Genomic DNA, 17,699 nt, shown 5'->3' with positions numbered 1-17,699 from the left:
GTGACCCGGTGTCCGTGGGCTGCTTCTGGGAGGGGTCTTGTAGGGAAAACACGGGGAACCGAACAAGTCACTTTCATCCCTGCTCTTTCCTCTTCCGAGAGGACCACCCTGTTGAAACAGTCTCAAAGTCGCTCTTGAGCTCTAGCCAGATGAGGCAGCCTCCTCTGATCAGCTAGCATCTTCAAATGCTATTATCAGCCTTTAAGTCATTCTCGACTTTTTTTCTACCCTTCTTTTGGAAATACCACATTCCCCCGATTACCCACAATTTTTTTTACTGTGGTAAAATACACATAACAAAGTTTACCATCTTAACCAATTTTAAGTGTACAGCCCTGTGGCATCAAGCACATTTCGCATCTCCATAGCTTTTTCATCTCCTAAAACTGACACTCTGTGCTCATTAAACAGTAATTCCCATACTCCTCCCACCCACATTCTACTTTCTTGCTCTGAATTTGACTCTTCTGCAGACCTGATGGAAGTGGAATCAAATAGTACCTGTCCTTTTGGGACTGGCTTATGTCCTGAAGGTTCATCCACAGTTGCAGCCTGTGTCAGAATTTCCTTCCTTTTTAAGGCTGAATAATATTCCATTGTATGCATATAGCACATTTTGTTTATCCATTCATCTGTCAATGGATGCCTCACAATTAACTTTAAATATTGCTGAAATATCTTCCTTCAAGGCTATTTGAGCCCTGTGCTGTTTCTTCTGAGAACCATTAAAATTACTTCACTGAACAAACATGATGGGCCTGCTGTTTGCCAGGCGTTGGTCTGGTCTCTGAACACTGGTCTGTCCCCAGTGACCGCAGTAGTAAGTCCTCTCTGCCCCCAGTAGAAGGGACAAAAAGAAGGAAATGACTCACCAGGTAACAATGTAATCATCAGGGCTGGCGTTAGGAAGAAAAACAAAGCAAGACCAGAGGCTGAGGAACGCTTGGAAATGGGAGGGAGGATTCTCTGGCGAGCTGGCCCCAAGAAGATACCCTCATGAAGGGAGAGGCAGGCATCATGGGATCTGACCCTCTTCTGCCCCCAGGAGGCCGTGAGTTTGGAGGCATCTCAGGCAGATTCCTGGAAGAGACCAGACATGGCCACAGCAGAGTCCTGAATTGAAGCTTTGCGGCAGCTTGGTTACCTCCCCAGCGCAACCCCTACCCCAGTGCTCCTGGGAGGTGCCATTTGGTGCCCACTCCCTTCTAGACAGTGTTTTCATTTTTGACTGTATGGATTGTTGGAAGAGTCTTCCTTATTTACTGGAAAAATCTGCCTCCCTAAACCTTCCTTCTACAACTGAATGAAAAGAGAATCCTCACTCTGGAGTGTCTTTCTAGGAGGCATTCAGGAGGAGGTGATGATGGGGCAAATCCTGGTCCGGCTCAGGCTTGGAGGTGGCCAGCCAAGTACAGAGCTGACTGCATCCCAAATGGCTTAGGATGAGAGGGGTCTCCTCCCCCAGGATGGCCTTCCTCCACCACCAGCAGATGAAAGATGAATCCGTGGGGGTGCTGGTGCTTGTAGTTGGGGTGCCAGTAGAATCAATGGTGGTGGGGGTTCCTAGCGCCCCCAGCAGCACCTGAGCAACCTGCATGGGTGGGCGTCGCCTTCAGTCTCTTCCGAAGAGCCTGCCCAGGTGACCAGATTTCTTCATATTCTCACAACACATTTCTTGTTTCTGGGGAAGTCCAAGTGTCATTTCTCCAACTGGACAGAGCGGGTGTGACTCCGGACAGATACTTCAATAATGGAGAGGAGTATGTGCCCTTCCACAGCGACATGGGGGAATTCGGGGTGGTGACCTAGCTGGGGCAGCCGATCACTTAAGTATTGGAACTGATGCAGGGAAATGGATGTGGGGGTGTGAGGAGGGCCATGTCTCAGGTCTCGGTTGAGCCCCTGGAACGTGCCCCACCAAATGTGGGTCCTTGGCTTCTTGCAGGAAAGAACTCAAGAGCGTGCCACAGTTGAGTAAAGGTAGATTTATTTAGAGAGATACACACTGCATAGAGTGTAAGGCAAAAGAGAAAGGCAAGGAAAGAGATGTGGGAATTGGGTGCTCAGGTTAAAGTAAAAGTAGGTACACACTCCAAAGACAGAATGCGAGCCATCTCCGAAGGCGAGGGAGTGAAAAAGGGCTGCCGGGGTGGTGTTGCCAGTTTTTATGGGCTCGGTAGATTCACACATCTACAGGTCGGACCGTTCCAACTACCCTGGGAAAGGGGCTGGGATTCCCAGGAATTGGGCCACTGCCCTTTTTTTGGCCTTTTGCAGTTAGCCCTGGAATTGTCATGGCGCCTGCAGGCATGTTATTTATCACGCTGTTACAATGAGCATATAATGAAGCTCAAGGTCTACTAGAAGTCAAACCTCCCACCAACTTAATCCTCAAGGCCAACTGGGAGTTGAATCTTCCACCATTTTTGTGTTAATTGCTGTCGTTCCTTGAATGGCTGCGCCCTGCCCCCTTCCCTCCTGTCTCAGAACAGCCAGAAGGACATCCTGGAGTTGAGGCGAGTGCAGGTGGACACGGTGTGCTGACACATCTAAGGATTGGTGAGAGTTTCATGGTACAGCGGCAAGTTGACCCTACAGTGACTGTGTATCCTGCAAAAACCCTGCCCCTGCAGCACCACAACCTCCTGATCTGCTCTGCAAATGGTTTCTATCCAGGCCACATTGAAGTCAAGTGATTCCGGGATGGCCAGGAAGAGGAGGCTGGGGTGGTCTCCACAGGCCTGGTCCCTAACGGAGACTGGACCTTCCAGACCATGGTGATGCTTGAAACCGTTCCTCAGAGTGGGGAGGTCTACACCTGCCAAGTGGAGCACCCCAGCTGCTGAGCCCTGTCCCAGTGGAATGGAGTGAGAAGCTTTCTGACCTCGTAAATTCCTCACCCACCGAGGAGGGACATGCCCACCCCTGAGGGGGCACAGTCTGAATCTGCTCAGAGCAAGATGCTGAGTGGGACTGGGGGCTTGGTTCTGGGTCTGCCCTTCCTTGGGGTGGGGCTATGGACCTACTTCAGGAATCAGAAAGGACACTCTGGACTTCAGCCAACAGAACACCTAAACTGAAATGAAGATGATGACGCTGATAAGAGAGAGAACCTTCTGGCTTAGCTCTTTTGCAGCATGAAAGTATTTCCTGTTTGGCTTTTAATCCACCAAGACAGTACTTTCTCAAGATCTGGCTGGCTTCTGGTTTATGACCCTGCCGAAAACGTCCCCCCTGATGGCTTCTTCAGCCCCTGTCCTTGACCTGGAAATCCCCAATACTGGTTGCAGTATTTTATCTTCATTCTGAGACAGGAGGGAAGGGGGCAGGGCGCAGCCATTCAAGGAATGACAGCAATTAACACTAAAATGGTGGAAGATTCAACTCCCAGTTGGCCTTGAGGATTAAGTTGGTGGGAGGTTTGACTTCTAGTAGACCTTGAGCTTCATCATATGCTCACTGTAACAGCATGATAAATAACATGCCTGCAGGCACTGGGACAGTCCCAAGGCTAACGCAGAAGGCCAAAGAATGTGTGGTGGCCCAATTCCTGGGAATCCCAGCCCCTTCCCCAGGGTAGTTGTAATGGTCCCACCTGTAGGCGTGTGAAGCTACCGAGCCCATAAAAACTGGCAACACCACCCTGGCCACCCTTTTCCTGCTCCCTCCCCTTCAGAGATGGCTCGCATTCTGTCTTTGGAGTGTGTACCTACTTTTACTTTACCCTGAGCACCCAACTCCCACACCTCTTTCCTTGCCTTTCTCTTGCCTTGCACTCTATGCAGTGTGTAGCTCTGAATAAATCTACCTTTACTCAACTGTGGCTCACTCTTGAGTTCTTTCCTGCATGAAGCCAAGAAATCACACCTGGTGGGGCTTGTCCCAGGGGACTCATGGAGACCGGGGACACAGCCCTCCTTGCGCCCCACAGCCATTTTTCCTGCATCTTTCCTGGTCACTTTTTGTTTTTAGTTTTTCTGGGGGAAGGCAATTAGGTTTAGTTACTTATTTTTAAAAGAGGTACTGGGGATTGAACCCAGGACCTTGGCTGTGCTAAGCATGCGCTCTAACTACTTGAGCTACACCTTTCCCCTCCTCCAGTCATTTTTATATTCAACCCTTATGACCTCCCTTGCACCTGAATACATCTCTTACCCACATTTCTCTGTCAAGTATTTTTTCAAATTAAAAAAAATTTCCTCGGTATAACACAGGGAAATATATACAAGATCTTATGGTAGCTCGCAGCAAAAAAACCCGTGACAATAAATATATATATATGTTCACGTATAACTGAAAAATTGTGCTCTACACTGGAATTTGACACAACATTTTAAAAGGACTATAACTCAATTTAAAAAAAGTTAAAAAAATAAAATAAAAGAATGACATCTCAAAAGAAATTCCTTGGCATACTTTTTGTGAAAAGAAAATTAACATCTTTTAAGTATTTAAATGCAGGTATCAATTGATATTTATAAGATTGTTTTGTGGGCCTGTTTGTTTCTAACTCTTCAGTTGCCCCCCTTTTTATTTTCTCAATAGAAATTGAGATTCTGACAGGAGTGTAATCCTCACAGGCATGGGTAGATGCTTTAATAAATTAATAAATCTTACTTTGGTTGTGTGCCATGAAAAAAAAAAAATTCCTCACTTTGATATTCGACAGTTCTTCAGATATTAGAAGAACTGTCTCATTCTCCTTGAAACTGCTGTCGCTTGACAAACACGCCCAGTTCTTTCAGTGTGAAGAGCCACAGGACTTCCAGACGCCATACTGACTGGCCACGCTCCTTCAGATGCATGACAGTTAGACAGCATCCTTTTCAAAATGTGACACCGGGAAGGGAACACAGCATTCTAAACGTGGCCTGCCTGGCTCAGTATCGGGAGCTTTCTGAGTCTGCTCTGTCCTGTAATTTGATTTTTAACCAGGACCCTCAGTTATCATGAGTGGCTGCTAAGCACACGTAGTTCATTTTACCCAGTTCTCAGCTTGCACAACTAGCTTTTAAAAGAAGACACTGCTGTTTTCTTGGCATACGAGTAACGTATTCCAATTGCAGAAAATACAGAAAAATGTTCAAAACAAACCGAAACCTTCCACCATCCCAATGTTGAGAGAGAATCCCTCTCAATTTTTTTGGTCTCTTTTCTCTCTGACGGTTCTCTCTGCACATCTTTATGGTTTGGATATTATAGCCTATATGTAATTTTTGTTTGGGTTTGGTTTGGGGGGGGCTTGGGGGGAGGGGAGAGTGTAATTCGTTTGCCTATTTAGTTAGTTTCTTTAATGGAGGTACTGGGGATTGAACCCAGGAGGTCCCCACAGGGTCCTACTCCATTTCAAGGAGTCCAGAGAGATCAGTAAGTAAATACAGTGCCATGATCCCTGATCGGACTCTGGATGAAGGAAAAAGACATTATTGGGGCACTTGGGGAAATTTGAATATGGGCCAGAGATGAGATAATAGCATTGAATGAATGTGAAACTTCCCGAGTGTGACAGCTGCATCGTGAGCTTGGGAGAATGCCCTTGTTCTTAGGAGACTGTCAAGGAGACGTGTTTAAGCTCGAGGCTCATGAGGTCAGCAACTCAGGCTCATGTGATTAAACCTAACCAGCTAAGTGTGTATGGCTAGAAATAGAGAATTGTGGCAAAACACTATTATGGGAATCTGAAAAGGTATTTTTAAAGACATGGGGCAGGCTATAGCTCAGTGGTAGAGCGCATGCTTAGCATGCACAAGGTCCTGGGTTCAATCCCCAGTACCTCCTCTATAAATAAATAAGCCTAATTACCTCCCTCACCCCTCAACAATAAATAGAATTTTCAAAATAAATGAAGGCATTAAAAAATGACAGGAAAGAATGCACCAAATCGTGAATAAGGATGCATTATTTGTAGATTTGGTAAAAACTGTTTAAAATTCTGTAAAAGCTTCTTGAAAACTGCCTACTTAATTTTATCAGTATGTCTTGATTTTCCCTGTAGGTCATAGGAAACCAAAACAAATCAAGCAAGGTGGAATGAAAATATTGTGTTCTGAGTGTGTTAAGAGTTCTGACCCATAGGGTGAGGGGGGAACCACAGCCAGGAGCTACTGTGAGACTCCTGGAGTGAGCCGATAGGGGAGGTCGGTCCCCGGAGGAAGAGAACCAAGCATGGCTTTCTTGACAGAAGAGAAGCCATTTTGGGAGCTAAGCCTGGTCACAGTGCTTGCCCTTGAACAGGTCTCAGTAGTTAATGATCTTAAGGAGAGTCAGGTGATGCAGGAACAAAGGAAAAGCAGTGAAGAAACAACGGTTCAGCAATAAAACAGAGTGAGAGCTCCTCCTCAAGGGACGTGCGTAACAGTCTGATACAGGTCTTCGAGTTCTGCAGGAACTGGGGTCCCCACCCAGATGGAGGCTGGAATCACGATGCTGACCTTTTCTGACCCTTGTGACTTCAATCAACTAAAGCTTGGACTCAGTCAACCTTTGCCCTCATTCTGTGCTGAATTCTCTGCTTCAGCCCCTTCTTGAATAAGCACGTACCCTTAGTTTAAAACTTCCCCAATTTTGCTGCTCGGTGAGACACTGCTTTTGGAAACATCCCTGGTGTTCTTACTTCCTGCAAGTGATAAATCCTTCCTTCTCCTGCTCTTTGGCTTGGTTGTGTCCTTTGGCTTGATACCCACCAAGAGGTGAACCCAGTTTTGGGTAACAGCGGGGTGGCAGGGAGCAGCCCAGGGGGGCCGTGGGAGGGTGATGTCTCCTGGAACATTGAGGTGCGGTAACTGCACAGGTGTGGCGGGGATAGAGGCCTGCAGGGGCCAGAGTCTACTTGGCCATTGGCGAGGTGGAGGCAAGGAGGCAGGGAGGCATGGAGGTCGGGAATGGATCTCCTGGGTATAGTTCTGTCTTAATTGCTGCAACGGTCCCCACCCCAGGCCTCAGGCTCCACTCCAGGCTTAGCAAATTGCAATCGTTTTATAAATAATTTATATTATTTTTTTCTTTGACACAAAAAGAATATATATTCATTGTAAAAAATGAAAATAAGCCAATAGGATAAAATTAAATTTACTGCAATCTTGCCTACCAGGAAGAACTATTTTGGGGGTATGTCCTTTCAGTATTATGTGAATAACTCTCACCCCAACAGCAACAGACATTACTGTATGTGTTTATATACACGAAACTGAGTCACACTGTCCCAGCTCCTGCCTCCTCCCAGTCACCCAGGGTCACCTGGGGTCACCAAGTCACCTACCCTCACATCCACCAACCACCCCAGCTTTCTTAGGGGCTCTGCAGGGGACCCTCCACACTCTCCTAGAATCCTGTAACCAGCAGGACCCTCACCAATGCTCAGACATCCAGATGCCTCCAAAGCCCCTGATCCTTGGGGTCAGGCAAGGAGCCAGCATCTGAAAGGTGAGGACAACAGTCAACTGTGTCCTGGACCCTGCTGTCCCGTCACAGGATTGCCTGCGGCTGGTCACTGGGACTCCCAAGCCCACAGGGCAACACTTCAGCGTGGTGCTTCTAGAAACTGGGCTCAGCAGGTGCTGGTTGGGCTGCGGGTAAGAGAAGGGTCAGTGTCCACACTCACTCAGTCACCAAAACACCTGTAGCACAGGGATGTAGGCCCACCAAGGTAGAGCCACCAGAGGAAACCTGTTACCTGTGTCCACGTGACACTTGTATCTTCCTAAGTGTCTGCTCCCAGGTCGCTTTGTTGTCAGAGAATAGATTCTTATCACGGAAGGAAGTCAGAGACTAGACACAGAGGTCAAGAAAGTAAAGTGAGGATTTATTAAAGGATGGATAAGACACTCAAGGGGAGAGCAGGCAGGCTCAGGTGAGCGGCTTCCCTGAGTTTCTTTGGCAAGTGGGTTTGGCAAGTGGGTTGCCTAGAGTGTAAAAGCGAATGAGTGGAATATTCACTGGGGAGGGAGGGGTTTGGGGTTGTAGCCCCTGATTTCCATCCCAGCTTCACTTTCCCGAGGGGAAGAGGGATTTTTGTCCTTATTTGGTCTGGATCAGAACTGTCATGGCGTCGGTGCACGATGGGTATTTCTAATCTGCAAGGTTAATTTTATTGAAATGAGGGCATAATGAGCAAAAGGTTACATTTGGACACCAGAGATTCCCACCTTTTCTCACCTGTCTTTGTTGGCCTCCAGGACACTTGTCACCTCGAAATGTGTGATTTCTTCTCAGTCTGGAGATTCCTGCTTTTCTCTTCCTGCCCAAGGACCCTGTTGTTCCCAAGATGTATGGTTTCCTGCCATTTGGACCGCGCCCCCCTTTCTCTGCTCATATCGAGCTACCTGCCTGCTTTAACCCTTTAATGCCCTCCACACACAGACACCAGCATCCTGGTACTCACCCCTGCCGCCCGGTCTCAGTTTACCTTCCTGACCACTGGCCTCAGGTGCCTGGGCACTGTCCACAGTGCCACCCCTTCTCTGTCAGTTTGCCCTGCTCCTCGAGGCATTGACCACTGTCCCCTCCTCTTGCTCACTCTAGGGAGGACTCACAATGACCTTGCTCCTGATTGCACCGAGAAAATGGGAGTAAGGGACAGAACTTTCACAGGCCTCCAGGACCCACGTCCCCACGAAGCTGCACCCACGAGCCCAGGCACTCAGTCCGCCCCACGGCCACCCGGTGCCCGGTACCGTTACCCGAAAACTGAGTTTGTCTCTTGGTGGGTGTCGCACCAAAAGACACAGCCAAGCCAAAGAGCAGGAGAAGGAAGGATTTCTTACTTTTAGGAAGTAAGCAGAACACTGGGGACCTTTCTCAAAGCAGTGTCTCCCTGAACAGCAAAATCGGGGAGGTTTTAAGATAAAGATACATGCATCTTTACGAAGGGGCTTGGTTGATCAGGAAGGCTCAGGCTTTAGTTAATTGAAGTCACAAGGGTCAGAACAGATCAACATAGTCCCTTCGGTTGCAGTGGATCTGGTGGGTGAGCGCCTGAGTGGGGTTTAAATTCTGCAAAACAGCTCAAGCAAGTGCTTCAGGCTAGTCTACGAAAGAAACAGGTCTGGGGGGCTTTACAACAGACCTGTTATCTTTACTATTGTTGCGTCTCTTGCATGAAAACAGTTTGTTCTTTTGTTCCCTTAAGATCATTAATTACTGAGACCTGAGTTCAAGGGCAAGCACTGTGGCCAGATTTTGATCACAAAATGGTTTAGGTCAAAAATGGCTTCTCTTCCTTCAAGAAGCCTGGTTCTCTTTCTCCAGGGACCCCTACCTTGTCTGCTTACAGGACCCCCTTCTTGTCCTTAGACATTGCTCTACGCAGTGGGCTGAATGGTGGTCCGCAAAGACATGGCCACGTCCTAGTCCCGAGACCCTGTGTTTATTGTGGGGCCAACTGGCGTCCTTCAAGTCCAACGACCCCCATTCCTGGGCTCTCGGATGGCTGCCTGAGATCCCGCAAAGAATCAAGTATATTCTTTACGAAGCCTGTTTGCCCTAACAAGCCCTAGGTAACGCCCGATCTCACAGTGGCTCAGGCTGGTTTGTTTCAGCCCAAGTCTCCACCTTATCAGAGTCATAAATCCCACCAACCCTAAACCTCTTACCTCACCTACAACCAATCAGAGGCTTGTGCACAAGCCAATCATACACCTTGTGACCTTTCCTATTAAAAGACCTCGGCAACAGACCCTCAGGGCTCACACAGGCACCCCTGGTCTGCATGGCTTGCTGTTGTCTATGGCAGCGTAGCTATTAAACTCCTTTTCTATTTTCATTCTTTGTATTTGGTAAATTCTTTTACCGCCTGTGCTCCGGCCCACTGGACCCCACAACAATGATCACCTCACATGGCTACAGGTGTGACCAGGTTGTGAGAGGCAGAGTTTCTTCTGGATTATCCAGGTGCCCGGAAAGCATCTGAGAGAGGTAGGGGGAGTTTATAGAGACAGAGACACAGACAGCGATGTGACCTCAGAGCCGAGGCTGGAGTGATGTGGATCCTGCCTTAAAGCCTCCGGAGGGAGCATGGCCCTGCCGACACCTTGCTTTCAGACTTTGGCCTCCAGATTGTGAGACAATGAGTTTCTGATGTTTGAAGCGCCCCCGGTTTGTGGTAATTTGCTCCGGCAGCCACAGGAAACTCGCGTGCTCTTCCCTGTGCTCCCGCTGGTTCTCAAGGACTCAAAGGTCGTCTTCCTTGCCTCTGGCCCATCAGTGCCTCCCACCTAAAGCAGGTGAGCGGACCATCTTTCCGGGACCGCCTGTCTCCCTGGAGCCATCTCCCCTTTCTCTAGACTAGCTGGTCCTCTCTCTTCCCCTGACTTAACCCCATGCTTGCCAAGGGCAGTCGTGACAGACTGTTGTCACAGTGGCACCTTCCCCACCTGGAGACCTCCAGCCCCAGGCTCAGTCCTGGCCGCTGTCTTCTTCTCCACACTCACCCTGCCAGAGGGAGGAACAAATCTGACTCCATATTGGATCTGTTTCTTCTGCTTTAATCCTTGTGTTCTATTGCTTTGCTAAAAGTTAATTACTCAAGGGATGCTGCCTATGAGCTTAAATTGTACACAGTCGCCTGTCTCTGGGAACCCTGCCTCCCAAATAATGAACATTAAGCTAAAATACTTTTGTTTAACTCACAGGAAACGTCCTGCGCAGGCCCTCCTGTGAATGACTGCAGGAAGGAAGAAATTAACACATTCCCCTCTGGAGGCTGACCGGAACCAGGAAATGTTTGCCTTTACTCCCTTCCCTTTTAAAAGTGTAAAAGAAGCCTGAATTCTAACTGGGGCAAGATGGTTCTTTGGGACACTGGTCCCCTATCTTCTTGGTCTGCTGGCTTTCCAAATAAAGCCAGTCCTTGCCCCGACAACTCATCCCGTGATTTACTGGCCCATTGTGTGGCGAGCAGTATGAACTTGGACTCGGTAACAACTCATGCGACTCTGTAGCTTTGTCTACGTGAAAAGGACTAATGCTTAGTCAACAGCCATCTGCACCTCCTCTGAGCCCGGTTTACCTGGCATGTCTACCCATTTCGTCACCAATTTCAACATGTCCAGATGGAACTCTGGACTCTCCCTCAAGGCCTGCTGCACCGGCCCCTCCCACAGACCTCCCCTGAGGCCATCGGCAAACCCGGCTGGGCAGCTCCAGAACACGTTCTGCTCTTACGCCCACCACAATCCAAATCCAAACTCTTCTCATCACTTGATCGCAACCACGTTGACCCCAGTCCTGCCTGCTCTCTCTCTTTCTCTTTTTGTTCTTAATAGCATCTTATTTGAGATACAATTCACATTCCATCCAGTTCACCCATATGAAGTTTGTAATTCAATGGTCTTATGTTTATTCAGAGATGTGCCACCATCACCACAATCAATCTGAAAACATTTTCATCACCCCCGAGAGAGCTCATACCCATTAGCAGTCACTCCCCATCACCTCTCCCAGCCCCTGGCAACCTTTTATTTACTTTCTGTTCCTATGGGTTTGCCTATTCTGGACATTTCTCATCTATGGAATCATACAATATGTAGTGTTTTGTATCTAGCTGCCTTCACTTAATGTTTTTAAGATTCATCCACATTGTAGCATGTGTCAGTACTTCATTCCCTTCTTATGGCTGCATAATATTCCATTATACGTATATACCACTTTTTGTTTTAATCCGCTCATCAGTTGATGGCCATTTGGGATGTTTCCACTTTTTGACTATTATGAAGAATGCTGCTATGAACATTCATATGAATAGAATCCATAGAATCCAAGTTTCTGTGTGGACACATGTTTTCATTTCTCTGTGTTTACACCTAAAAGTGGAATTTGCTGGGCCATTTGATAATTCCATGTTTAACCTCTGATGAATTGATGGACGGTTTTTCACAGCAGCTGTGCTATTTCCAATTCCCACCAACAGTGTGTAAGTGTTCCAGTTTTTACACATCCTGTGTCTTTTTGATTATAGTCATGCTAGTGTATGTGAAGTGCTATCTAATTGTGATTTTGACTTGCATTTCCCTGATGACTAATGATATTGAGCATCTCTTCGTGTGCCTATTAGCCATTTGTATATTTTAATTGGGTTAGTGCTCTTAAACATTATTGAAGGTGACTTCTTCTTCCAGGAAGATGAAGTAAATGAAATTGTCCCTATTCCTCCTGATGAGTACAACTAAAATTCTGGACATTATGCATAAATAAAATATAAGAAGACTCTGAAAAGTGGAAAGAAGAAGGCAGACTGTTAACCGAACCCAAGGAACAACCCAGCAGTAAATTCCCCAAGTTTTCTTTTTCCTCTTATTTCCCAGACTGAGTGCTAGAGGAGCCAGCAACCCAGAAATGCCAGCAGACCAAGAGAGCCCCAAGAAAAGCTGGCGCTCTCTGGCCAGAGGATCAAAAAAGTGGCAGACTAGAACGATAGAAAACCTTTAGGCAAAAACAGCCCAGCCAACACCACAGAAGACACTGTAGTTCCACTCCTACCCACCCAAGCAAAGGCTGAGTGGGGAGCCTAGAACCCCCACCCTCAACTGGCCTCACTGTGGCAGCTCTCCCCCACTCCTGCCCTAGAGGGGTGGTGTCAGAGGAGGAATTTTATCACCCGCAGTGGTAATGAAAATATCTGTAGAGGCCATGTGGGTACAATGGCTAGTTTCTCATATCCTTCCCAGCCAGTGAGGTAAAAGAGGATGCCATGTGGGGAACACCTACCTTGCAGTATCCAGGAGATGCTCTCCCATCTCCTGCTGAAGTGATATAAGAGGAAGAAATTTAAAACAAAAGTTTAAATAAGATCCAAAGTCTCATACTATAATCTCAAAACATCCAGTTTTCAATCAAAAATCACTTGTCATACCAAGACGCTGGAAGATGGCAAACTACATTTAACAAGATAGCCAACAGATGCTGATGCCAAGATGACAGAGATGTTAGACTTATCCGGCAAAGACTTTAAAGCATCCATTGTAAATATGCTTCAACAAGCAATTATGAACACTCTTGAGACAAATTTGAAAACTAGAAAGACCCAATAAATAAATAAGGATATGAAGAGGACCCAAAATGGAAAATGACTGAAATTTAGAAACTCAATGGATAGGCTCAGTGCTGCATGGAGAGGACAGAGGATCAGGGAGCTGAAATGAAGAATAATAGAAATCACTGAATTTGAATGACAGAGAGGAAACTGACTGGGGAGAAAAAAACCAACAGAGCCTCAGGGACCATAACAAAAGATCTAACATTCATGTTCATCAGAGTCCTGGAAGAAGAGGAGAAAGAGGGCAGCTGAAAAAAAAGTAGCCAAAGAAATAATGACTGAAAGCATCCCAACTATGACAAAAGGCTTAAACTTACAGATTCAAGAAAGTGAGCAAATCCCAATGTGAATAAACCCAAAAAAATCAATGCCAAGACACATCATAAGTAAGCTTCTAAAATCAAAGACAAATAAAAATTGTTCAAAACAGCAAGACAATTAATAATGAGAGCAGATTTCTCACCAGAAACCATGGAGGCCAGGAGGTGGCACAACGTTTTCCAAGTACTGAAAGAAAAGAACTGTCAACTCAGAATCATATATCCAGCAGAAATGTCCTTTAGGAATTAAGAGGCAGTCAATAAATTCTCAGATGTAGGAAAACTAAGAGAATTTGCCACCATTAGACCTACTCTAAGAGAACAGCTAAAAGAAGTTCTCCAAACAGAAAGGAAATAATAAAGACATCTTAAAACACCAGGAAGAAAAAAATAACACAGAAAGCCAAAAATGACGTTAAATGAAATAGAATTTCTTCCTCCTCTTGAGTCTTGTAAATTATGGTTGGTGGTTGAAGCAAAACTTTGAACACTGTCTGATGTAGTTCTAAATGTATGTAGAGGGAATATTTAAGACAATGACATTTAAAATGGAGAGGGTAAAGGGATGTAATGGGAGGTACATTTTCTATACTTCATTTGAACTGATAAAATAACACCAGTAGATTGATGATTTATGTGTATATGATGTTATACTAGGAGCAACCACTAAAAAAGCTTACCATAGGTAAATAGCAATGGTCAAAAACACTATGGGGATTTAAAAATTTAATTAAATTAAATAAATTTTAAAAATAAAAATTTAAAAATGTGTAACCCACAGGAAAGCAGAGGATAGAATAGAATAGAAAGGATAGAAATGAAAAACAGAACAAACAGAAAGCAAAAATAGAATGGCATACTTAAGCTCTAACTCAGTAACAATTACATTAAATATAAATGGTCCTAATATACCAATTAAAAGATAGAGATTGGAAGAGTGGATAAAATATACATGACCAGGGAGGCAGGGTATAGAAAAAAAACCCTAATTACCTCTCCCCTCAAAAAAGAAAAAAAAAAAGAACATGACTCAACCATATGCTATCTACAAGAAATGCACTTAAAAAAATAACTTGTAGGCAGATTGAAAGTAAAAGAATGGAAGATATATACAAACATATGCATATAATATACATATATATGCAAATATTAGTCAAAGAAGAGCACAAGTGGCTATATTATTATCAGATAAAGTAGACTTTAGAGCAAAGAAAATGACCAGAGTTTGAGAGGCACATTATGTAATGAAAAAAGGGCCAATCCACCAAGAAGAAATAGTAATCCTAGATGTGTATGCACCAAACAACAGAGCTGCAAAATATGTGAACATGAGAAGTCTTAAAAACTGATAAGACTGAAAGAATAGACAAATCCACAATTATAGTTGGAGGCTTAATCATCTCTCTTAATAGTTGATTAAAAAAATTGATGGAAAATCAGCAAGGATATAGGACTCAACAAAATCATCAACCAACAGGATCAAATGAGCATTTATAGAACATTTCACCCAACAACAGAATGCACATTATTTTCAAGGACCCGTGGAACACATACCAAGATAAACCATATTGTAAGCCATAAAACAAATCTCAACAAATTTAGCACAGCTGAAATCATAGAGGGAATTTCTCTAACCACAGTGGAATCAAACTGATCAATAAGAGAAAGATAACACGAAACAACACATTTCTAAACAATCCATGGTTTAAAGAGAGAGTCTCAAGAGGAATTTAAAAAATACACAAAAAATACAGAGCTAAAGCAGTACTGAGAAGGGAATTTATAGAACTAAATGCATACATTAGAGAAGAAAAAAGCCTCAAGTCAACAATTTACACTCAAGACGCTAGAAAAAAAAAGAGTGAAATAAACCCAAAGTAAGTAGAAGGAATTAAAATAAAAAAGAAGACTAGAAATCAATGAAAATGCAAATAGAAACCATAGAGGAAATCAAACAAAAGTCTGGTTCCTTGAAAAGATCAATAACATTGCCAAACCTCTAGCAAACTGACAAAGAAAAAGAGAGCAGAAATGAATTACCAGTATCAGGACTGGAACAGGGGAGATCACTGTAGACCCTGCAGACGTCAGAAGCACAAGAAGAAAATACAATGAACAACTCTACCCACATAAATCTGACAACTTAGAAGAAATAAACAAATTCCTCGAAAAGCACAATCTACCATAACTCACTCAATATGAAATAGTTATTTTAATAGCCCTATAATTATCAAGGAAATTGATTTCATAACTTAAAAACTCCAGAAAAATAGGTCCTCAGGCCAAGATGATTTAACTGGATATGTCTACTAAATATTTGAAGAAAAATTGACAATCGTTCTGGACAATTACTTCCAGAAAACAGAAGCAGAAACACATCCCAATTCATTTTATACATACGGTATTACCCTGATACCAAAGGAGACAAAATATAGTTCAAAAAAAGAATATTACAGATCAATATCCCTTATAAACATAGTTGTAAAATATTAACAAAATATTATCAGAATTCAGCAATATATAAAAAGAAATATATGCCATGACAAAGTGGGGTTTATTCCAGGAATCCAAGGCTGATTCATTGTTAAAAAATCAATCAGTGTAACAGACTAATGAAAAAAAATCACATGATTGTGTCAATTGATGAAGCATTTGACAAAATTCAGCACTAAGAGTAAAAACTCTTAGAGAAATAGTAATATAGTGGGGATTTCCTTAACTTGAGAGAGTATCTACAAAAAACCCCTGCAGCTAACATTACACTTAATGATAAAAGACCAAATGCTTTCTCTGTAGGACTGGGAACAGAGCAAGGGTGTCTTCTCTCATTGCTCTTTTTCAGCATACTGCTGTAAGTTCTAGTCAGTGCAACAGGCAAGAGGTGGGAATAACAGGCATATAGGTTGGAAAGGAACAAATAAAACTGTCCCTATTAGGAGATGCTAAACCTCGTTCTTTTTTTTTTTTTTTTGATCGAAGTATAGTCGATTTACAATGTTGTGTTAGTTTCCCATATAAAGCATAGTGATTCAATTATATATTATATATAATACATGCATTATATACACATTATATATAATGCATGTATTATATAATACATGCATTATCAGCCCCTCCCTTATATAATACATGTATTATATCAGTCCCTCCCTGACCCATATATTATAATAATGCATATATTATATAGTACATGCATTATTATAATACATGTATTAACACATGTATTATAATGCATAATATATATTATATATAAAATGCATATATTATATAATACATGTATTATATATATATATTCCTTCTCATGTACTTTTTTTCCCTCCCCAGTGAACATTTATTGAGTGCTTTTTTTTCAGGATTTAAAACGAATTATAGGTTATTACAAAATATTGAATGTAGTTCCCTGAGCTATACATTAGGATCTTGTTGTTTATCTATTTTATATATAGTAGTTAGTATCTGCAAATCCTGAACCCCCAATTTATTCCTCCTGACCCCCTTTTCCCCTGGTAACCGTAAGTGTGTTTTCTATGTCTGTGAGTCTGTTTCTGTTTTGTAAATAAGTTCATTTGTGTCTTTTTATTAGATTCCACATGTAAGTGATATCGTATGGTATTTGTCTTTCTGACTTACTTCACTTTGTATGATAATCTTTGGTCCATCCATGTTGCTGCCAGTGGCATTCTTTTATTCTTTTTTATGGCTGAGTAGTATTCCATTGTTTATAGTTTCCTTTACTGTGCAAAAGCTTCTAAGTTTAATTAGGTCCCATGTGTTTACTTTTGCTTTTATTTCTATTGCCTGGGTAGACTGCCCTAGGAGGACATCGCTATGATTTATCTCAGAGAATGTTTTGCCTGTGTTCTCTTCTAGATTTATGGTGTCTTGTCTTATGTTTAAGTCTTTAAGCCATTTTGAGTTTATTTCTGTGTATGGTGTGAGGGAGTGTTCAACTTCGTTGATTTACAGGCAGCTGTCCAGCTTTCCCAGCACCACTTGCCAAAGAAGAGACTGTCTTTTCTCTATTGTATATTCTTGCCTCCTTGCAAAGATTGATTGTAGGTGTGTGGAACCTTTTCTTATGGCTAACCTTTAGGACTGTGGTGGGTGGAGGAGGCAGCAGGGAAGTCACAACCTTGTCATGAGATGGAGAAGGGCCCAGCACAGAGGAAAGAGCCAGACCCTGGAGCCTCCCTTAGGTGGCCACACTAGACTGGGGTGACAGGTGGGCCACCAAGTCTTCTGGGTCTGGGGTGTTCAGCAGACTTTTTTGACCTGGTGTTCCCTAGAAGGTCAGGATGGAGGGGGTGCAGGAAAGGGACACTGGGGTGCTGTGTATCCAGGCCAAGGGC

General features: G+C 43.9%; 1 pseudogene; it reads left to right on the top strand.

Annotated features, from left to right (window-relative positions):
- Positions 1-1,466: 1,466 nt before the first annotated feature.
- LOC105080689 (HLA class II histocompatibility antigen, DR beta 4 chain-like) lies at positions 1,467-3,080 on the top strand (annotated as a pseudogene).
- Positions 3,081-17,699: the final 14,619 nt, after the last annotated feature.

The sequence above is a fragment of the Camelus bactrianus genome, chromosome 7, assembly GCF_048773025.1.
Source record: "Camelus bactrianus isolate YW-2024 breed Bactrian camel chromosome 7, ASM4877302v1, whole genome shotgun sequence".
NCBI lineage: Eukaryota > Metazoa > Chordata > Mammalia > Artiodactyla > Camelidae > Camelus > Camelus bactrianus.
Note: the sequence above shows the minus strand (reverse complement) of the source record. Positions and strands in the feature narration are given on the sequence as shown.